General features: G+C 45.6%; 1 long non-coding RNA gene across 1 annotated transcript in view; it reads right to left on the bottom strand.

Annotated features, from left to right (window-relative positions):
* LOC141264360 (uncharacterized) overlaps positions 1-16,379 on the bottom strand; it is a 57,521-nt gene extending 41,142 nt beyond the window's left edge. The window contains exon 1 of the long non-coding RNA XR_012319908.1: positions 16,309-16,379. This is a non-coding gene — a long non-coding RNA (uncharacterized lncRNA). The remainder of the gene's footprint in view (positions 1-16,308) is intronic.
* Between the last annotated feature and the right edge of the window lie 5,950 nt (positions 16,380-22,329).

Below are 22,329 nucleotides of genomic sequence, written 5' to 3'. Positions count from 1 at the left end.
GTGGGTGAAGTTCGTCTATGGACCAGAACCTTTTGTAGAGGACATCAGGCATGATGGTTACCTGAGATCCTGTGTCCAGCAGAGCGGGTGTCGTGATGCCGTCCAGCACGATGGACAGGAAAGGTCTTCCTCCCACGAACCTGCGGTACCAGTTTGATGGGCCAGAGGGGTCTACTCCTGGGTGTCGGCCCTCGGCCCCAGGGTTTGCTCGTTTAAAGGACAGCTCCGGACGGCATGACCTGGCTTGTGGCAGCGGTGGCAGACAGGTTCCTTCGGCGGGCGGCGTTGGTCACTAGTCCTCCCAGGGGGTGGCGTTGTCCTCCTCCTTCTCATCCAGGGGACATCCTCAGGGCTGTTGGCTAGCAGGATCCTTCCTTCCTCCTCGGGCTCCGTCCGCAGCTGCAGGGCACTCAGTACAGTGGTCAGGGTTTTGCTCAACTGACGCACTTCAGAGAGCAGGCTGTCCAGCTCACTAGGGGACGTTGCTTGCACCTTGGCTTCAGCAGCCACCGGGGAAAAGGTGGACGCTGCAGGCACTGGGGTGGCCCCACCCTGCTAACATTGGATAGCAGTTCTTTCCAGGGGCTGCAGTCCTTTTATAGCCATGTCCTTAAGGGTGTCGCACAGTCCTGCTCTCCTCTTGAGACCTCAGTCCCTGGATAAACTGTTCCTTCAGCATTTTATTTTCATTATCAATGCTGGTTGGACTAACCTGTTTCAGAGCTCACAGGGCCCCTTGTAAACGCCAGGCATAGTCCCGAACACTGTCCTCCGGTTGCTGAGAGCAGTTGTAGAACCTCATCCGGAGGTCTGTCTCAGTACCATTCTCAAAGACAGTCTGTAACTTTTTAAAGATTGCGGACACTGACTCCTGGTCTGCGGCCGACCAGGTTTCTACTTCTCGCTCCGCGGCACCAGTCAATTGTCCCAATACAACAGCGGCTCTTTGCTTGCCTGTCATAGAGTACATGTCCAGTATACCGCATATTTTCCTTTTGAATCCAGACAGGGTATCTGGTTTGCCGCTGTACTGGGGGAGCCACTTCGCTCCAGGGATGTACGGTAGGGCCATGGGTATGACAGGGGTTACAAGCCCTACTGGTGGAGCGGCTACTCCGGCCTGCTCGGCGCCGAGCGCGGGTTGATGATCAGGGCGGTTAACCGGTACTCCGGCGTTGTGCTGTTCTTCAGACATTCTGGCGCCCCCCTAGCAAACCGTGGCCTACCTTCTTTTCTTCCGGTAGGCCGCAGCTCCGCAGGTGACGGTCTTCCTTCAGGACCTTGCGTCGCTTGCGTCCTATGTCAGAGCGTTCACCGGTGCTCCTTCCAGGACCTGGCGCTTCCTGGTTTGACGTCGAGGCGTGGGGCGTGTACGGGGCTTCGCGCGCTTCAGCGGGTACGTCTCTCAGTTTACCGCGGTTACGCCCTTCTTCCCGCTCGGCGGCACAACAATGGCGGCGATCTTCGCCACAGTTAAATACACAGTTCTGATTAAAGGCGCACAGTACCCGGTGGCAACGGGCACAACACTCCGTAGTTGCAGCGGGCACAGAATCCTGTTCGTGACGCCAGGAAGAGATGACGCACCCAGGGGATGGGGACGACTCGGCACCCGGGCCTTGTTGTTGCGTGACCTTGGGGGATGTCGTGGTGGTCAGCTCCCGGGCCCGTACCCTGGAGTCACTCTTAAAAAGAAGGGGGGAAGTTATATGGGATAGGGAATGTTCGTGACGCCACCCGTGGTGTCTGGTAAGGATCACCAGCGCTGCGACAGTCCTCTGAGGCCGGTGTTCAGGCAGCTTAGTTGGTGCGGCTCCCCACTGGTGGAGCGGGGCTTCAGGGCAGCGTAAGTGTAGGGATGCAGGACAGAGGGGACCCAGCCGGGTCAGAGGAAGGATAGAAGAATAGGCACGCACACCGGAGTTCACTTCAGTACCTTTACTGGTGGTGTTTCAGGCACGATCCAGGGCACTTTAGGGTGAAGGGTGCATGTCAGGACTCTCCCCAGTGAGCGGGTGTGGGGCCTCCTGTTCCTTGCCTTTCTTTGATAAGTTTCTGACCTGCCTGGAGCTAGGCCTAACTTGGTCTCTGTCTTGCACCGGCTGACCTGGTGGTAGGGCCTTCTGTTGGAGATCACACTCCCTGGTTTCTTGGGCCTCCATGACTCCTGACCCTGGTATAGCAGTCAGCTTTTGGTGTTCCTGGGACATATAGTTTGCCAGGGGTACCGGTTGTTTCTGCTGGGCCTAAGGAATCCCTGCAGACGCGGACCCGGTGTCCGGTAAATGGTTTTGGGGTGAGCGGGTAAAGCTCCTCTGCCCCCTATGTTACTCTCTTTCCACTATCCTTCGGCCACGCTCGGGGCCTTTGCTAGGCTTCACACGGGCAGTAGGCCTCGCTACTCTTCACCGCTCTTTTGGCATCGGCACGCCTTAGGCTCACTAACCTGAGCTCACTGAGTCTGGGCTGGACTGACAACCTCTCTGGCTGCAGCAGACTGACTGACTGCCTAGCTCCACCTTCCCTATTTATATCCCTAACGGGCTCCCTCTGGTGGTCTGAGGTGGAAGGTGGAGGTGTGTGAATGCTATGAGGGCCTCTTGTGGAGGAATCGGTCAATGCACCCCTCTGGGATCTGTGGCACCAATGCGCAGCAGGGCGTCACACATTCCTCACATGTATTAAAGCTGTCAAACAGTCGCAAACCATGAGCACAGAGTGAGGAAAACATAACACCCGAGCACACTGAAGATACTCGGAAAACACCCGAGCATGCTTGTAAATCTCGAGTAATGAGTATGCTCGCTCATCACTAGCACTGACCATACAGATTAGTTACATTAGTAATTAAATCAAAGGCTATCCCAATAGCTGCATGAACATTTGCAAATGTCGCCAAGTCATAGGGATTTCTCAGCAAAATCCATGGCGGATTAGCCACACACAAATTCGCAATGGATTTCGGTGGAAAATTGTTGTGAAGTTTTACAAAAATCCACACACATTACATGTGGAATTAACTGCGGAGCTGCCACGAAAAGGAATAACTTACAAAAAAAACCTTACATGCTGCAGATTTGAATACCATATGTTGATTGATGAGTGTGAAAAATCTGAAACATGTAGACAAGATTTGTTAGATTTCATCTACTTTGCTTTTACTGTATAATGCTGCAGATTTGCTGAACCTTCTGCAATCACTTTAAAGGGAACCTGTTGTTAGATTGATTCTGCCCAAACCATGGGCAGCATGAATCAGGACCTGGCCCTGAGAGTCCAGCCAGGCATGTTTCACTGTGAAATGCTGCAATGTTTCAAGGAAAACATAGTTTGAAAAGTCCCCGTCTGATTTCTCCCCTCCCTGCTCCAGATAATGGACAGGTCTCTCCCTATGTACAGACGGGAAAGACCTGTTAATTAAATGGAGCAGAGCAGGCAGAAGCTGGGCAGGGTCTGCCTTGGACTAGACTCATCTCTACCTATAGTTCCTAGCTGGCTTTTCTAAATTTTTCCTGAAACACTGCAGCATTTTAGAGTAAAACACACATACCTGCAATCATGCAGCCAGGTCCTGATTCATGCTGCCCATTGTTTTGCATCTTCAGATTTTTCTTATCAATCTGGAAAACCCCTTTAAGACATACATTTAATTTCCTGACTTGTTAGTTCAATTTGTTGTCTTATAAGGGACTGACAAAACCCTGGTTGTATTACATTCTGTAAAATAAACAAGAGGTTATTAAAAGAGTGTAATCAAAACAGTTTTTTGTATAGATTTCATCCTAGAAAATGTATGTCCTCAACAGTAGTACACAGAAAAACATGCACCACTAATTAACTGACATCCTATTAATGGATAAAGTTTTTTTGCAATGAATGAAGGCTGCTTTCACACATCTGCTCTTTCTGTTGATATGATGTAGCTATTATTCTTTATTATGTAATTATCAAATTCATTTTGCATACTTACAATCAGACCTCTCTTAGTTTTGCAAGTTCAGAAAAGAAGAAGAGCTAAATCATAATATTAGGACAACCCAGCATTAGCATACCTGGAAATCAGGTAGCCATGGGGAAACTTGCATACAGAGTGATTTTTGGGTATGGTAACATGTTAAGTATTTGGGGCGTTTTTGTTGCGTTTTTTTTATGCACAGTTTTGTTACAAAAACAGAAGTACTTCTTAGTACCACCAAAGTAAATGAGCTTTCTGATTTTTTAATTATTCCTTGCAGATTTGAAGCGCTTTCAAACCTGCAGCATGTCAATTCTTTCAGAGCTTTTGAAGCGTTTTTCATCCATTCCAATGATTGGTAAAACTCGGAAGCAAATACGCATCAAAAATGCAAGTAAAAAATACATCAAAAACGCACATATTTTACACAGCGTTTTTCCTGCCAACACATTAGTATTTGCTGCAGATTTTTCTGCAACAAATCAAATACTGAATGTGTACAAATATCCTTAAACTGGTGGTTAGTCCAATCTACTTGCTTAATTGATCCTCCAGTATTGAAACTTAAAGGGAATCTATCACAAGGTTGTGGCTATGTAATCTGATTGCTGAAATCAGCGTCTCAGCCCCTACATCGTGCTGCTATGTGTCATTTGCTGGTCTGCATGCTGTTATTTCCATACAATCACTGTTTTCTCTGCTGCAGATCTACCAGTTCTCTAAATGTTGAGCTCTGTATAACCAGCCCACACCACTGATTGGCAGCTTTCTGTGTACCCTGTACATTGGGAGAAAGCTGCCAATCGGTGATGGGGGCGTGGTTACAGGGAGCTGTAGACTAGGAGGCACGAGACACCTAGTCCTGTAGTAATAATCTGCTGATGAAGCACTGATTTTATTAAAACAGCAATTCATAGCCCAGTAAAGTACATATTACTGGAATCAGGTTCTCAGCCCCTACACCATGTTGCACTCAGATTAGATAGTAAAAGCCTGCTGACAGATTCCCTTTAACTACTTGTCAAAGGCATTTTATAGCAGTGAATATAAAAGCCATTTGTTTTGCAGTCCACTGACGATCAAGTTATGAACCATCTCTTTAAATAAAAGCCTAAATTCTGTGTCTGCACTTGTCCGGTTCACCACTGGCATTTCAAGAACCTCAGCAAATTTTATCAAGTCATTAAGTATCCTCAAACACTTTCTTAGGTGACAATAGCCCATATGTCTTCAGTTAACTCTTCTGCTTTAATAATAAAAGAATTAGACGATTTGGCTTCTAGCTGCAACATCATCGCAAACCAGATTGCGTCTAGTAATGGTAATGCCTTTCAATATACCAAGGAGATATTTATTTTTGCCAAATGAAGCAGACATCACAAACATACATAAGGCTTTATAAACTGATCTGTCTACAGTAACAGGAGAAGGAGATTCAGAGAGATCTACGGTATTTTCACAGCAGCTTATAGTAAAGAACAACAGCAGATATAGGTATTTAAATCTCAGTGGATGGAAGCACAGACCTAAGCATTGTCAGCTCTCTTCCCCTTACATGTTTGTGTAGTCTGGCTCTGTGGTAACTGTGGAGATGGCAAGATGTTTGAAAATTCCTTACTATACTCTTGCTTGCGGTTTTATTAGGATATACAATACCTCCAGGAAAAAGAATTTAACAAAACAGATCAAATTCATGTTGTCTATGTTGTTCATTTAAAAAAATAATATAAATGGTCTACCCAAGAAACTATCCCCGTCTGTAAAAAATAATAATTATGTATCAAGTTTTATTACACACATACACTCCTCAGGAAAAATGCTTCAGCTACACTCATAAAAGGGTTTATAGTATACCTAATGACTTGTCTCAGCCATCTAATTTATTACATTGAAGTCAAACATGTTAAGAAGCACCCTACTTAAAAATATACAATTGGTGCCAAATAAATTTACAAGCAAAATTAATTAGGCAGTGTGTACCAACACCCGGGCACCAGCACGCACTTATTATCTAGCAATTATGTAGCAATGCATAAAAGTGGGTATTAGATAGCAATTACTTTATAGGAACTGTATGCAATAATTAACCATGGATAGTATGGCCAAATCATTGTATTCACAATTTACCTGAGCCTTATATGAAGCAATGTAAACCCTCGGAAAATTTTGTCTTAAAAATGTAATATAGATTTATATTAGTAGTCAAGCTCCCAAAGAGGGAAGCACTGAAATGCACATTGGGGCTAAGCCATCACAGGAATCTTGGATTGATTGTTTAGTATGGGTTTGTAATTTTTATTATATTTCTTGGATCATGTCTATAGACTACACATCAGTATTATTACATTTATACCTCTTTTTATTTTATATATATATATATATATATATATATATATATATATATATAAAAAGAAAGCGCAGCAGCACTCCATTATGGCCAAGATACATAAAGACAATAAAACCATTTAATTTAAACTGTGTTATTACTCAATAAGCTTTGCTTACAAAAAATGGAGGTTCTTAGCGCATAAATTGGCCAATTCATGTGTGCCCATCAACCGCTGCAAGGTGACCTCCCATCTGATGGGTACTACTCTGCCTACATGCCTCTCTTGGGCTACAAGCCTATAACTCTGGACAGAACATGTCACTTCTGGGCTAAAGCACCTACAATTTAAATGGGCTGGTAGAAGAGAATATACATCACCTGCTGGTTAAATGGGGGGAGTGCAAGGTCAAACAGGAGGCATTTAACCAGCAGGTGATGTATATTCTCTTCTACCAGCCCATTTAAATTGTAGGTGCTTTAGCCCAGAAGTGACATGTTCTGTCCAGAGTTATAGGCTTGTAGCCCAAGAGAGGCATGTAGGCAGAGTAGTACCCATCAGATGGGAGGTCACCTTGCAGCGGTTGATGGGCACACATGAATTGGCCAATTTATGCGCTAAGAACCTCCATTTTTTGTAAGTAAAGCTTATTGAGTAATAACACAGTTTAAATTAAATGGTTTTATTGTCTTTATGTATCTTGGCCATAATGGAGTGCTGCTGCGCTTTCTTTTTATATATCTTATGCAGTTTCTGCAGCTTGCACCTGTTCACATTTGGGATGTGCTGGTCAGTTTTTTTGACATATATATATATATATGTATATGTATACCTATTTAAATTTATCTTATAATTTTACCTCATCTTTAAGGGGTATTCTCGTATTATTAAATTGCTTTAGCAAAAGAGCATGAAAATAAGCAAATTTGCAACTGGCTTGCTTTTTCTATTTGTGTCATTTTCCTGCAATGAGAGCTTATGTAGCACCCCGAGGGCTCGGCTGCTACAGGGGTATTGCACCTCAGACCAGAGGTGTGATATTCCACTCCCGGGTAAGGATGGAGTGTGGACTAGGGCTCAGTAAGCTGCATGCACCACACACACCCCATTTCCGAGGAACAGCTCCCAGTTTGCATGGGACCCCACTGGCGAGAACCTCATGGGCTTCACCCAGGAGACCCGGGCAGAAGAAGCCCAGCGCCTGGAGTGCTGCCGTCAGCAGCTAGCCACCTATGAAAGAGAGCGGCGGCAGAGGCGCATCAGGGAGCAGCGACTCCAGGCCAGGAGCGCGGAGCAAAAGAGGAGGGCCCGACAAGACACCCACGCCATCCGCGGTCCCCGAGCCACTGGGACCGTAGTCAAGTTCCAGCTAGAGCATGGCTGGGGCTTCATCAGAGACCCGGAGGCTGACACCGACGTCTTCGTCACTAGAAGGGACGTTGAAAGCCACCTGCCAGAGGGACATCACGGACGTGACCTGTACCCCGGCGATGTGGTCACCTACACCCGGCACAAGGGCGCAAAGGGACTGTACGCCCTCCACGTTCACCGGCTCACGGAGGAGGAACTGCAGTACCGCCCAGACACGGAATACACTGAGGATCCGGACGGACCAGAAGATTACCCGGAAGAGCGAGAAGGACACCGTTACCAGTAAACGGTAAAATGGAACTGTATATAGTTACCCGTCAGGGTACAAGAACTGTTACTTGTGTGCCCCTTCCTAAATTACCAGGCTGAGGACTGTGAGCAGCCACTCCCTTATCCCCACTGGCCGAGGACTGAGAGCGGCCAATCCCTTGTAAATAGTTGCGCTTCTTAAAGCGCCCCCTACTGGTTTTATACAAAAACCGCAACGTCTACCTCAAGACGGATTAAATGGACTGTTGCACCTTTATCTGGTCGCAAGTTGCACAGCGGCCAGAGCTCAAGAATGTTCTACTTGAAAAAGTTTTATATTGAAAAGTTTTATATGCTGCTAGAATAATAATGCAAATGTTTTATGTGATGTTTTATATGCTAAAAGAGTTCCAGTGGCATTAGCAAGATGTTTTATGAAAAGGAGTACCAGTAACGTTAAAAAGAGAAGAATACCTCCCATAAAGGGATGAGTGAAAAGTTATTGTCTTATATACGAATGCATTCTAAAAACTTGTATGTTTAAATTGTCTTTGCTCTTTTCCAGCCCGAGGACGTGCTGTGATTTACCAGGGGGGAATGTAGCACCCCGAGGGCTCGGCTGCTACAGGGGTATTGCACCTCAGACCAGAGGTGTGATATTCCACTCCCGGGTAAGGATGGAGTGTGGACTAGGGCTCAGTAAGCTGCATGCACCACACACACCCCATTTCCGAGGAACAGCTCAGCGGTGCTCCCACTAGACAAGAGTGCAGGCACGACAGCATCTGTTCCTGGCTGGAGTGGGGAGGGGGTGGAATACCCAGTGGTGTAGGAGCAGATAGGGGTGGGTCTCTGGGCATAGGTAGGAGCCCATTGGTTGCTAGTCACCTGGGCTCGGGTGTCAGAAGGAGGTATATAAGGTGGGCACCATCTTAGAACAGAGTTCAGTCCAGTCCAACCAGTTCAGTGGAGACAGTCTGAGGAGAAGACGGGAAGCAGAGCCCCTGCATGGGCTCTGCTCTGCAGGCAGGCCTTGTCAGGAGGCTGGAGCCTGAGAGAGGGAGAGAGGAGAAGGAACGGAAAGGAAAGTAAGAAAGGAACTGGACCAGAGGAGAAAGGAAGCAAGGAACACAGAGAAAGGCCCAGAGACACGAAGGCAGAAGGAACCCCATATGCCCAGGAGATACAGGGTGAAGGGTTGGCAGAGCAGGGTACCGGAACCTGAATTGGTGGAGGCGACTAATCCTCAGCCAAAACCGGAGGTTGTGACCACATCTTGGTGCGACCCCTCACTACATCCACCAGAAAGGCATACCGTATAGGGTCAGAGAAACCGGAGAGAGGTTTCGCCAACAGAAGGCCCGAGGAAGCTGGACAAAGGTGGGTCCATGGTGGGGACGGCCAGTAGAAAGGAAGAGAGGGGAGCTCTGAACCACACTCTGGAATTGCCTGGGAGTTGACCGAGTCCCTTGCCTGGTGAACGCAGCACGGCTCAGGCGGTCCCTCATGTGCACAAGTGACCAGAATAACAACCGTGAGTAAAGCTTTGAAAACTGCAACTGCACGTCTCTGTGATTCCTCGCCGCACCAGCACCATAAGTACTGGGACACTCACACCATCACCACCATCATCCACATTAGCTGCCCTGAGGCAATACTCCTCCCGTGGGGAGTTATCCCATACTCGGCTGCGCAACCAACATCAGCCTCAGCGGTCGGCAGCGCAGCGGCGGTCCCCACTGACCGCAATCCACGGGTGGCGTAGTCGGACACTTATTACAACATTTAGACTGCCACTGGTTTGACCACCCTGGGCACGGACCGGGTCACCGCCACGGAGAACTACAACCCCCAGCGATCCGGCTCCGGGTATTCCCCCTGCACAGCACAGGCCCAGGGGGGCGCGTCACTTATATCTTACATAGTGTACATAGGAGATTGACCACCAGAGTCTGGCCGAAAATGAGCAGTAGCTACTTTTCAGGCTGACGAGTTAAATCCTAGGATACTAGTCAGCTCTCTGTAGCTCATTGATTGCTATAAAGCAGTTAACTGCTCACCTCTCTCCCCCTACCGTTCAGTTCCTGACCGAGCTGCTGTTATCAGTCCTACATAATCACAATCCCCCAGCATCTCTAGAGGAGTTCTCCCTAATCACAGCTCTCACTTGTGCTTGTTCAAAAGTTCTCTACATGTGAATTTAATTACAGCAGTATGGATTCAGAACAGTAACAGGCCATTAATGTGTCAGAACTGTCATTCATGGAGAAGGACCCACCCCTTTTCCTTCCCAGCCAACAGGAAGTAAAGAGACTGGAGAACTATGTGCTGCTCAAGACACAATTTGAGAATACTCCTTTAAATCTTCCATTATTTTTTTTTACTATTGTGCAGTTCATATTTTGCACATTTGGACATTAACTTTCTCTCTTTATGTATATATATAACATCCCTGGCGGCATGTCTGCATGGCTTCCCATCCCCCACCATGCAAGGACGCCAACTTGCCCACCAGTCCAGGCCTTGCAGTGTGTTCCTTATCCTCTGCTTGCTGAGCATGCTTCCTGGCTGCATGCTTAGGGCGGCTGCACCTGCACTTCCTGATTCTAAAAGGAGCAGTGCACGCATTCCTAATGTGTCCCCATCCTATTGCTGAGAGGCACTGAGGACTTAAGGCACCTCCACCCTTTGGGAGGTGCCTGAGCAACACATTCTTTCAGTTCAACTGCTGAGTTCCAGGTCCTGTCTTATTTCTAGTCTGTTTTCTGCCACCCTGGGGGATGAGTTCCCAGGTCTGAACCCTGAACCTGTTTGTACTTCTGTCTGAATTAGCACCTATTCCCGTACCAGTTTGTATCTATGTCTGATCTTTACCTTCTGTGTCTGTTCCAGTACCTTTCTCTTAACCTGCAGTGTCTGAACCTGTACCTATCTCCAATCTGTTGTCTCTGTGCTACATTTTTTGAGTTGCGCGTCTACCTGCTACTGCATAGTAAGTATCCTGTGTGAATCTGGCTCTCTGTCCTGTGACCCTGTCCTTGTATTGATCCTCTGTGTACTTGCTATTGTCCTGTGCTAAATAGACCCTGTCTGTTCCATGTGAACATAGCCCTGTCTCTCCTCTCCACACCTGCGGATTCCTCACCTGTCTGCACCTGCAGATTCCTCACCTGTCTGCGCCTGCGGTTTCCTCGCCTGTCCGCACCTGCGGTTTCCTCGCCTGTCTGTGCCTGCTGTTCTGTTCCTGAATTCCAGTCTGAACTGGGCCCTATCTGTTCCTGTATTCCTGTCGTACCTGCTAGTGACTCAGTTCAGACTGAACGGACAGGACCAGCTTCAGGAAGAACTAAGTCCTACCCAGCCTGTCTATCTGCCGTGTCCGTCTGCCTGTGTGTATACCAGCCATGCCCGCCAGCACCTACCCACCTACCTGCCTGTCTGTATACCAGCCGTGCCTGCCAGCAACTGCCTGTCTGTATACCAGCTGTGCCTGCCAACACCTACCTGCCTGTCTGTATAACAGACATGCCTCCCAGCACCTACCTGCCTGTCTGTATACCAGCTGTGCCCACCAGCACCTACCTGCCTGTCTGTATACCAGCCGTGCCTGCCAGCACCTGCCTGTCTGTATACCAGCCATGCCCACCAGCATCTACCTGCCTGTTTGCATATCAGTCGTGCCCGGCAGCACCTGCCTGCCTGGTCTGTATACCAGTCGTGCTCACCAGCACCTACCTGCCAGTCTGTATACTATCCATGCCCGCCTGTACCTGTCTGCCTGTGAATTAGGCGTACCAGTCAGTATCCCTGCTTCACCCACCAGCACTTGCTGTGCCTGCCAGTATCTCTGCCTACACCTGCCAGTGCTTAACTGTATATCAGCCGGACCTGCCCGCACCTGCCAGCACTTATCCTTATACCAGCTGGACCTGCCCGCACCTGGCAGTGCTTATATGCATACCAGCCGAACCTGCCAGTACCTGCATACGTCATTGAGGGTCAGCAGCCTTGTGTCTAAGGTCTGCTCTAGTGTAGCACTTGGTCCACCTCCCTCGTCCCTCCTTGGATCACAGAGTTTTCAAGCCGCCGTACATCCGAGGTCTGATTTGGTGAGGTCCCAAGTCACGCCCCTCCAGGCACTCCTCGGTCTCTTGCACAGGGCGACCACAATCCACACTCGTGCTAAACAGTCTGAGCGCGAGCGTAACAATATACATAATATATACTGTTTAGTGATGATCGAGTATGCCTCATTAACATGCAGAGGCTATCTAACAGCCGTGACACTGGCAGGTGAGGCGACAATGAATGAAATGCCGAGCACAACAAAATTATGGGCGAGCACCCGAGCGTGCTCACCAAAAGGGTTAATGAGGCATACTCAATCATCACTAACACTGTTATTTTCTAATTTAATTATATATTGTGACCTCACATTTATTCATGTTACTACTTCTTATATGATTATCGGATTTATTTGATCTATATGTACTTTATTTTTTTCTGATATTGGTCATAATAGCAAGGAAAAAAGGGGTTTAATTTCTGCCCTGCCACAAATACCAATGGATATTGCAGAGAACGAAGCGGAATCCAGGATAAAGGAAAGCAGTTTATTGTCGAAGCGTTTCTGTTACGCTCGCGCCCGGACTGACTGGTGTGAGCGTGATTAGTGATCCCACTGTACCATGAACCGAGGAGTGCCTGGAGGGGCGTAACTAAGTATCAACCCTGTCCACCCAATGTCGCACGGTGGCTCAGTCGACACCGTGAACCAGGGAGGAACCGAGCAGAGGGACCAGGTGCTACTCCAGGTCAGACCACGGTCACAGCTGTTGACCCACACCAGGGAATGCAGGAACAGACAGGTTAGCTGGTATGCAGACAGGTGGGTACTGGCAGGCACGGCTGGTATGACGGCAGGTGGGTACTTAGCAGGCACGGTTGGTATGTAGGCAGGTGGGTACTGGCAGGCGCGGCTTGTATGCAGGCAGGGGGGTGCTGACAGGCACGACTGGAATGCAGACAGGCAGATACTGGCAGGTATGAATGCAGGCTGGATAGGGACCAGTACAGACTGGGATACTGGAACAGAGCCCCAGGTGCGATGGACTAGCAGAGCAAAACCGCAGGAGCGGTGAGCAAGCAGAGTGGAGCAAAACCGCAGGTGCGGTGAACAAGCATAGCAGAGCAAAACCGCAGGAGCGGAGAACAAGCAGAGCGGAGCAAAACCGCAGGTGCGGAGAACAAGCAGAGCGGAGAAAAGCCGCAGGTTCGGAGAACAAGCAGAGCGGAGCAAAACCGCAGGTGCGGTGAACAAGCAGAGCGAAGCAAAACCGCAGGTGCGGTGAGCAAGCAGAGCGGAGCAAAACCGCAGGTGCGGTGAACAAGCAGAGCGGAGCAAAACCGCAGGTGCGGTGAACAAGCAGAGCGGAGCAAAACCGCAGGTGCGGTGAACAAGCAGAGCGGAGCAAAACTGCAGGTGCGGTGAACAAGCAGAGCGGAGCAAAACCGCAGGTGCGGTGAGCAAGCAGAGCGGAGCAACACCGCAGGTGCAGTGAACAAGCAGAGCGGAGCAAAACCGCAGGTGCGGTGAACAAGCAGAGCGGAGCAAAACCGCAGGTGCGGAGAAAAAGCAGAGCGGAGCAGAACCGCAGGTGTGGTAAACAAGCGAAGCAGAGCGGAACCGCCGGAGCGGTGAACAAGCAGAACAGAACAGAACCGCAGGTGCGGTAAACAAGCGGAACAGAGCGGAACCGCCGGAGCGGTGAACAAGCAGAGCAGAACAGAACCACAGGTGCGGTAAACAGCGGAACAGAGCGGAACCGCCGGAGCGGTGAACAAGCAGAGCAGAACAGAGCAGAAGGTGAAGGCAGACAGGACAGGGCTCTGTTCACATGGAACAGACTGGAAAATACAGGAAGATGGTTAGAACACAGGAGGTAGATACGGAGGCAGGGAAAGGAGACATGCAGAACCAGATACACACAAGGTACTTACAATGAAGTAGCGAGTGGACACAAAACTCACAAACAGAAGTACAGAGACAACGAGTTGGAGTTAGGTGCAGGTTCAGACACTGAGGCAAAGGGAAGGTACGGACATAGAGAGAAACAAGTAACGGGCTAAGACAATGTTCAGACAGGAACTAAACCGGGAACAAGATACAGGAACGAACCTGGGAACTCAGCCCCCAGGGTGGCGGAAACAGACTAGAAGTCAGAGATACAGGTAGTGGCCCTGGGTATTCGGCTCCCAGGGTGGCGGAAACAGACTAGAAGTCACAGGTACAGGAAAAGGCCCTGGGTACTCAGTCCCCAGGGTGGCGGACAGACTAGAGTCAGGACAGGACCTGGCACCTCAGTTGCAGAAGACAAACTGAGTGAAAGTGATGCTCAGGCACCTCCCACTGGGTGGAGGGGGTTTAAGTATCTAGTGACTCACAGCAATAGGCTGGGGACGCATTAGGACTGTGCACACAGTAGCTATAAGAAACAAGCAGAAAGCCGCGTCGACGCCCTAAGCAATCATACAAGAGACATGGACACAGCAGAAACTGAAACAAAGAGTGCAGCATGGACTGACAGGTAAGATTGCGGTCTTGCATGGTGGGAGGTGGTGCACCATGCAAGCAAGCCACCAGGGATGTTACAGTTTCAAAGTACAGAGTGGGCCATTTATATGGATACACCTAAATAAAATGGGAATGGTTGGTGATATCAACTTCCTGTTTGTGGCACTTTTCCAGATGGATGGTGACCATGGTGGCCATTTTAAAGTCGGCCATTTTGGATCCAACTTTATTTTTTTCAATGCGAAGAGGGTGACACATCAAACTTATTGAGAATTTCATAAGAAAAACAATGGTGTGCTTGGTTTTAACGTAACTTTATTCTTTCATGAGTTATTTACAAGTTTATGACCACTTATAAAATGTGTTCAAAGTACTGCCCATTGTGTTGGATTGTCAATGCAACCCTCTTCTCCCACTCTTGACACACCGATAGCAACACCTCAGAAGAAATGCTAGCACAGGCTTCCAGTATACGTTGTTTCAGATGCTGCACATCTCATTTCTTCACAGCATAGACAATTGCCTCAAGTTGGATCAAAAATGGCCGACTTCAAAATGGCCACCATGGTCACCACCCATCTGGAAAAGTTTCCCCCTTCCCATATACTAATGTGCCACAAACAGGAAGCTGATATCACCAACCATTCCCATTTCATTTAGGTGTACCTATATAAATGGCCCACCCTGTATAACAAACTTCTTCCTCAGGACAAACCACAAGTCTTGTGGTTTCTCATGGGGAAACCACAAGACTTGTGGTTTGTCCTGAGGAACAAGTTTGTTATACTTTGAAAATCGCCAACAATAAACCGCATTCCTTTATCCTGGATTCCGCTTAGTTCTCTGGAATATCCATTGGTATTCGTGGCAGCGCAGAAATTAAACCTCTTTTTTTTCCTTGCTATTGTATCGTGGACAGCTGTGTGGGTTCGCAGCAGCCATATCAAGCGCATTGTATGTTGTGGTTTCACAACCTGACCAGGTAACTAATTCCCTATACCCTCATATCCTAGCTACCCGTATAAGACACTATTGCGCCATTGTTTTTTCAGCTTTTCCACATTGATATTGGTCATGGTAATAATAGTTTATGCACTGTATGTTTTTCATCCATTTTAACCATATTTAACATCCATATTGTATCCACACATAATCCTCTTCTGAATCTATTGACATCACATTTCTTTGTGTTATATTATAACTTATTATTGTTAACTATGCATTTTGTGTAAATTAACATAATCTTGCTATGTCTCTCCATTGGTCCCTGTTGATGATGTTTTAACATCCACTATAGTTTTGTTTTTAATTACACTTTTTATAATGTCCAGATTAAATAAAGATAAATGATTACAGTTCAAATGCACAAATATTGAAAAATAACCATTTATAGATCATATTCGTAAGTTTCAGTCTGAACCTTTTAGTTCATCACTCGAGATTTTTCAATAATGGTATCACCTATTTTACTTTTATAATGTACATGGTATTAACATAACAAGGGGAAAGAAGTATGCATAGACAGGGAGCAACAGATAAATATTTACATAATTTTATTCACATAGATTGGACTAAGATTCAAAGTTTTAAAAACAATTAAAAAGCACAACGCTTAAATATGACAACAAACCACAACACAATATTATTGTAGCCAAACCTCAACTGAGATGTCACCAATAAATACAGCTATATATTCATATAGTACCCTTCCCATCAATATTGCATATCAATAATCAAGAGTTATAGTGCAAGCTGATACTCACAAAAGCGTGTAGAAAAATGCTTCAGGCTCAATTCACAGTAATGTGAATAAAGAGAAAATTTCAGCTCACCCCTGAGATGTAATCCCAGTCCGGCATGGAGCACGGCGTCCTCGCTGCTGCACAGCGTGTGGGTCAATGAGGAAGTGAAGATGGATCCAGCTCAACACAAGGGGCAATTAATTAAAATTCAACAATCTATATTGGCAAATCCTTTTAAAAACTTGTAGAAAAGACAAAAAAAATGGACATCTCAGATGACAAAGCATATACAGTGGTGGCCAAAAGTATTGGCACCCCTGCAATTCTGTCAGATAATATTCCGTTTCTTCCTGAAAATTATTGCAATCACAAATTCTTTGGTCTTATTATCTTCATTTAATTTGCTTGCAAGGAAAAAACAAATCATTGATCATTTCACACAAAACTCCAAAAATGGGCCAGACAAAAGTATTAGCACCCTCAGCCTAATACTTGGTTGCACAACCTTTAGCCAAAATAACTGCGAACAACCGCTTCCGTTAACCATCAATGAGTTTCTTACAATGCTCTGCTGGAATTGTAGACCATTCTTCTTTGGCAAACTGCTCCAGGTCCCTGATATTTGAAGGGTGCCTTCTCCAAACTGCCATTTTGAGATCTCTCCACAGGTGTTCTATGGGAGTCAGGTCTGGACTCATTGCTGGCCACCTTAGAAGTCTCCAGTGCTTTGTCTCAAACCATTTTATAGTGCTTTTGGAAGTGTGTTTTGGGTCATTGTCCTGCTGGAAGACCCATGACCTCTGAGGGAGACCCAGCTTTCTCACACTGGGCCTGACATTTTGCTGCAAAATTTGTTCGTAGTCTTCAGACTTCATAATGCCATGCACACGGTCAGGCAGTCCAGTGCCAGAGGCAGCAAAGCAACCCCAAAACATCAGGGAACTTCCGCCATGTTTGCCTGTAGGGACCGTGTTCTTTTCTTTGAATGCCTCTTTTTTTTCCCTGTACACTCTATGTTGATGCTTTTTCCCTAAAAACTCTACTTTTGTCTCATCTGACCAGAGAACATTCTTCCAAAACGTTTTAGGCTTTCTCAGGTAAGTTTTGGCAAACTCCAGCCTGGCTTTTTTATGTCTTGGGGTAAGAAGTGGGGTCTTCCTGGGTATCCTACCATATAGTCCCTTTTCATTCAGACGCCGACGGATAGTACGGGTTGACACTGTTGTACACTCGGACTGCAGGGCAGCTTGAACTTGTTTGGATGTTGGTCGAGGTTCTTTATCCACCATCCGCACAATCTTGCGTTGAAATCTCTCGTCAATTTTTCTTTTCCGGCCACATCTAGGGAGGTTAGCCACAGTGCCATGGGCTTTAAACTTCTTGATGACACTGCGCACGGAAGACACAGGAACATTCAGTTCTTTGGAGATGGACTTGTGGCCTTGAGATTGCTCATGCTTCCTCACAATTTGGTTTCTCAAGTCCTCAGACAGTTCTTTGGTCTTCTTTCTTTTCTCCATGCTCAATGTGGTACACACAAGGACACAGGATAGAGGTTGAGTCAACTTTAATCCATGCTAACTGGCTGCAAGTGTGATTTAGTTATTGCCAACCCTGTTAGGTGCCACAGGTAAGTTACAGGTGCTGTTAATTACACAAATTAGAGAAGCATCACATGATTTTTCAAACAGTGCCAATAGTTTTGTCCACCCCCTTTTTTAGGTTTGGTGTGGAATTATATCCAATTTGGCTTTAGGACAATTCTTTTTGTGTTTTTTCATTGAAGACAAATTAAATGAAGATAATAATACCAAAGAATTTGTGATTGCAATCATTTTCAGGAAGAAACTGAGTATTATCTGACAGAATTGCAGGGGTGCCAATACTTTTGGCCACCACTGTATTATGCGGTGGTGTGTATAAAAAATGCCATTTGGCATTTTTTATACACACCACCCCATAATATATGCTTCCGTCTGAGATGTCCATTTTTTGTCTTTTCTACAAGTTTTTAAAAGGATTTGCCAATAAAGATTGTTAAATTTTAATTAATAGCCCGGTGTGTTGAGCTGGATCCATCTTCACTTCCTCATAGGCACAATTCACACAGAATCACAAGAAAACACCAAATGGCGTCAGAGAGCTGGAAGAGGCTATTGTAATAATGCAATCAGGAGGTCACATAAAGAAGCTAGTGACCATTGATGACAGTGTAACAATATACACTAAGGAGGTTTAGAAAGACCGCAACCCCACGCGTATCACCACTACCAGGGTGGCTTCATCAGAGGAGAAAGTACCAGTTAGAAAGTTCGTCCAGTCATATATTTATAGGTCAATACGAGTTATCGCAACTCCTTGCAGCTATAGTAGGCTTTCTTAGGTCCAGCTGTCATGCTATTCAAGTGCATGCGCACAGGATCTGAATTCCAGGGCTCAGACTGACACCCGGAAGAGAAATCAAAGTGGTTCCGGGTCAGTCTGAGGAAGCACACAATACTGTGCATATCAGAGACCATTTGCAGCATGAGATAGTGTTCCACTCAAAACAATAGTAAAGAAATGGATTTATATCTTTTTAAGGGATATGTTGTGAATTTGATGAACTTTACAGTTAGTTGCTTTTAATTAGTGTTGAAACCAGCTAAAAATTGGGACCTTTGATACAGATTGTGTGCCTGTGTGTTTTGGCCAAAATATTAACCAATGCTTTTCATCTTGGCAGGATGAAATCAGGCCCTGTAATGTTGGAGGGGGAAAGTGGGTTGTCAGTACATACAGTTGTGCTCAAAAGTTTACATACCCCGGCAGAATTTTTCCTTTCTTGGCCTTGTTTCAGAGAATATGAATGATAACAAAAATACTTTTTCTCCAGTCATGGTTATTGGGTGGGTGAAGCCATTTATTGCCAAACTACTGTGTTTTCTCTTTTTAAATTGTAATGCCAACCAGAAACATCCAAATGACCCTGATCAAAAGTGCACATACCCTGGAGATTTTTGCCTGATAACACGCACAGAATTTGACACAAATGGGTTTGAATGGCTACTAAAAGTAACATCCTCACCTGTGACCTGTTTGCTTGTAATCAAGTGTGTGCATAAAAGGTGAGTGAGTTTCTGGGATCCAGACAGACTCTTGCATCTGTCATCCAGCCACTGATGTTTCTGAATAGTGAGTCATGGAGAAAGCAAAAGAATTGTCAACGGATCTAAGGGAAAAGGTAGTTGAACTGTATAACACAGGAAAGGGATACAAAAAAATATCCAAGGAATTGATAATGCCAGTCAGCAGCGTTCAAACTGTGATTAACAAATGGAAAATCAGGGGCTCTGTAAAAACCAAACCACGGTCAGGTAGACCAACAAAAATTTCAGCCACAACTGCCAGGAAAATTGTTCGGGATGCAAAGAAAAACCCACAAATAACATCAGCTGAAATTCAGGACTCTCTGAAAACTAGCGGTGTGGCCGTTTCAAGATGCACAATAAGGAGGCACTTGAAGAAAACTGGGCTGCATGGTCGAGTCGCCAGAAGAAAGCCATTACTGCACAAATGCCACAAAGTATCTCGCCTACAATACGCCAAACAGCACAGAGACAAGCCTCAAAACTTCTGGTACAAGGTAATTTGGAGTGATGAGACCAAAATTTTACTTTTTGGCCACAATCATAAACGTTACGTTTGGAGAGAGGTCAACAAAGCCTATCATGAAAGGAATACCATTCCTACAGTAAAGCACGGAGGTGGATCGCTGATTTTTTTGGGGATGTGTGAGCTACAAAGGCACAGGAAACTTGGTCAAAGTTGAAGGAAAGATGAATGCAGCACGTTATCAGCAAATACTGGAGGCAAATTTGCACTCATCAGCTCGGAAGCTGCGCATGGGACGTATTTGGATGTTCCAACATGACAACGGTCCAAAACACAAGGCCAAGTCGACCTATCATTGGCTACAGCAGAACAAAGTGAAGGTTCTGGAGTAGCCATCTCAGTCTCCTGACCTCAATATCATTGAGCCACTCTGGGGAGATCTCAAGCGCGCAGTTTATGCGAGACGGTCCAGGAATTTACAGGAACTGGAGGCTTTTTACCAAAAAGAATGGGCAGCTTTACCATCTGAGAAATTAAAGAACCTCATCCACAGCTACCAGCACCGATTGCGGGTGTCTAACCCCTGTGATGATGCTGTCAATAGTGACAGTGACATTGCAGGACATCGCAGAGGGAGTGAACTTCCTCTGTGCTGATGAACTCCATGGTGACCCCCGGTCCAAAGATGGCTGCGGGGTCCTTCAGGGCACAGCAGGAAGGTGGCCTGTGAGCGCCTGCTCAGAGAGCATTGCAGATTATTGATCAGCGATCAGGGCAGGGAAAATTTATGTCCCATAGTGGGACAATGTGAAACAGTAAAAAAAGTTTATAAAAATTATAAAAATATTTTATAAAAAATTCATACAAAAAAATCACAAGATAAAGAACAAAAAAAAAGAAAAAATATTAATCCAATAAAGACATTTATCTGTGTAAAAAAAAAATAAACAAAAAAAGTACAGTACGCATATTTGGTATCGCTGAGTCCAGAACGACCCGACCTATAAAACTGTCACACTAGTTAACCCCTTCAGTGAGCACCATAAAAAAATAAATGAACAACAAGGCAAAAAACTATGCTTAATCATCATACCGTCAAGCAAAAAATAGAATAAAACGCGATCAAAAAATATAATGTTAATAAAAATGGTATTGCTGAAAACGTCATCTTATCCCTCAAAAAACAAGCTGCCATACAGCTCCATCAGCAGAAAAATAAAAAAGTTACAGCTCTCAGAATAAAGCGATGCAAAAATAATTATTTTTTCTATAAAATAGTTTTTATTGAGCAAAAGCTCCAAAATATACAAAAATGATATAAATGTGGTATCGCTGTAATCATACTGAACCGAAGAATAAAGCTGCCTTATCAATTTTACCACACAGAGAACGGCATAAAAAATCCCCAAAAACAATTCCTGAATTGCTGTTTTTTGTTCATTCTGCTTCCCAAAAAACGGAATAGAAAGCGATCAAAAAATGTCTTGTGCCCGAAAATAGTACCAATAAACACGTCAACTCGTCCCACAAAAAAGAAGCCATCACATGACTCATGTCAGCAGAAATATGGAAAAATTATAGCTATCAAAATATGGCAATGCAAAAACATTTTTTTTTTTTTTTTTTACAATAAACTTTGTTTTTACAATAAAATGCGTCTTTTAGTGTGTGACAGATGCCAATCATAAAAACCTTGATATAAATCTGGTATCGCTATAATCACACCGATCCGAAGAATAAAGTCGCCTAATCACTTATACTGCATGTGGAACGGCGTCATGTAGTGATTAGAGTGCGCCTAATTTATGGGTTCATAACTCCAGAAGCACGAATTTAGCATAACGTATTGGTCACTACAACGTACTGGTAACTACAACATTTTGGTCACTGCAACTGCAGTTTTCAATCTTCACTTAGCAACATCCACTGCTGCTTGTTTCTGGAAAACACCCATGGAGTCAAAATCATCATTACACCTGTAGATAAATTCACAAAGGGGTATAATGTCCAAAATGGGGTCACTTGAGGGGGGATTCTGCTCTTTTAACACGTAGAGGCTCTGTATATGGAGTCCGCAAACTATTCTAGGAAAATTTGCGCTCCAGGAGGTAAAAAGTGCTCCGTCCCTCCCGAGTCTTGCCGTGTGGCTAAGCAGTACTGCACAGACATATATGGGGTATTTCTACATTCAGCAGAAATTGTGGGACAAATTTTGGTGACATTTTTACCCATTTCTCAGTGTGAAAATGTAAAATCTGGGGCTAAAACAAAATTTTGGTGGTAAAAATGTAATTATTTTTTCTTCACTGCCCAATGGTATAAAATACTGTGACACACCTGTGGTGTCAATATGATTCCCTAGATGAATTCATTGAGAGGTGTAGTTTGTGTAAGAGGTCACTTATGGGGGGGTTCAGCTGATCTGGCACCTCAGGGGCTCTACTATTGTGACATGGCACCCTCAAACCCGTCCAGCAAAATCTGAACTTCAATATGGCGCTTCTTCCCTTCTGAGCT

Source organism: Phyllobates terribilis, unplaced genomic scaffold, assembly GCF_046119375.1.
Source record: "Phyllobates terribilis strain yellow unplaced genomic scaffold, ASM4611937v1 Scaffold_4__5_contigs__length_816908805, whole genome shotgun sequence".
NCBI lineage: Eukaryota > Metazoa > Chordata > Amphibia > Anura > Dendrobatidae > Phyllobates > Phyllobates terribilis.
This window is presented reverse-complemented; position numbering and strand designations above follow the sequence as displayed.